The following is a 1,437-nucleotide window of genomic DNA, read 5'->3' as shown; positions in this document are numbered from 1 at the left end:
AATATTAGGTACTTAACAGAAATATACGTAGACATATCTGGCAAAATATATCATGGAGATTGTCATTTCCATTTTTTTTTGCTTTGTTTTTTGGTAAGCATTTTCTTCTCAGCTTTTTTCATTGAGCAAGCTTATATCAAATGAATGTAGGACATGAAAGTCAATTAGTAAACTTTTTCTTTTTTCTCTCTGTGACTATGCTTTCCTAGCATGTTTTTCTGATCTTACTTCTAGAAAACTCCTTCTCATCCTTTTATGTTTAGGCAAAGTATCAGCTGTGTGTGCACATGTGCATGTATGTACACATGCTGGGGAAGGGTTGTGCTCAAGTGTGTACGTGTGTAGGCTTCCCTGGTTCTCTAAGATTTTAGCAGCATTCCTGTATGTCCTTTGCAGCTTGTATAAGCTTGGTACCAACAATCCTTGCTTTGTTTCACAATTGTGTTACATGTTTGTTTTAGCATCTCCTTGTATGTGGCATGACCTCCTAGCTAGCATCTAGCAAAGCACTTTCCATACAGTAAATGTTCAACAAATGTCCTTTGGAAAAAATAGTCAAAGGGAATTTTGTTACAGATCTCCAGAGTGATTATCAAAAAAATTTTCCTAGTACTTTTATGCCTTTTTCATTTTCTTAATGTTTTCAGTAAATTAGATTTCATCTATAATTCAATTTATACTGGGCATTAGAATGATCAGAATACTTAGCTTCCTTTTAAGATAAATTAAAGACTAAGTTAGCTTCATTTGTCTACAAAGACAATAATTAATTCCACTGAAATTTTTATAAGGTCTATGAAATATCCAAGTGTTCCTATTCATATTATTGGGAACTCCGTAAGTACAAGAGAAATACCCACAGATGGGAAGATATCACTTTGAAATTTGAAATTTGAAAATAAGAGGGGGTTAAGTGGAGGTTGAAGAGGGCATAGAGGGGTAAATGGTAATAGAAAAAATTTAATTACAATTTAAAAATAAAGAAAATAACTATTTAAAAATATTTGGAAGTGTTCCTGATTATTAGATTGATTTCTTCTTCATTGTCAAGGGCAATGATTGTGATCAGTAATTTCTAAAAATATGAAATTATTATTCAGGACATTACATTCCAACATTTAGCTCAGCTGAATTCCAGTTGTGCCTTTTTTCTATGTGTTTGTTTTATATGTGCATATTGTATGTTTTTGGATCTCCCAGAACTCATGTAGGTAAACTGTAAATTACTTAGGATACTTTTTATTTGTTGACAAATCAGGACAGATGCAGCAACTATTCCCTGGTATTTGCAAATTTTGATTTCTTTTATTTTTTTTCCCTAGGCTTTCTACTTTTTTCTTGTTAAAAGTTGCCAAACTTGCTTTAAGAACTAAGACTTTTTAAAAAAAAATCCTCTAGTACAGTGGTTGGCAAACTGCAGCTCGGCGAGCACATGCG

The 1,437-nt window shown here is 32.6% G+C and overlaps 1 protein-coding gene across 1 annotated transcript in view; it reads left to right on the top strand.

Annotated features, from left to right (window-relative positions):
- The window catches only part of AADACL2 (arylacetamide deacetylase like 2), a 20,854-nt gene that overhangs the window by 3,896 nt on the left and 15,521 nt on the right, over positions 1-1,437 (top strand). The window lies entirely within an intron of this gene.

Source organism: Myotis lucifugus, unplaced genomic scaffold, assembly GCF_000147115.1.
Source record: "Myotis lucifugus unplaced genomic scaffold, Myoluc2.0 scaffold_266, whole genome shotgun sequence".
NCBI lineage: Eukaryota > Metazoa > Chordata > Mammalia > Chiroptera > Vespertilionidae > Myotis > Myotis lucifugus.
The sequence above is the reverse complement of the archived record's forward strand: the minus strand, read 5'-3'. Positions and strand labels throughout refer to the sequence as shown.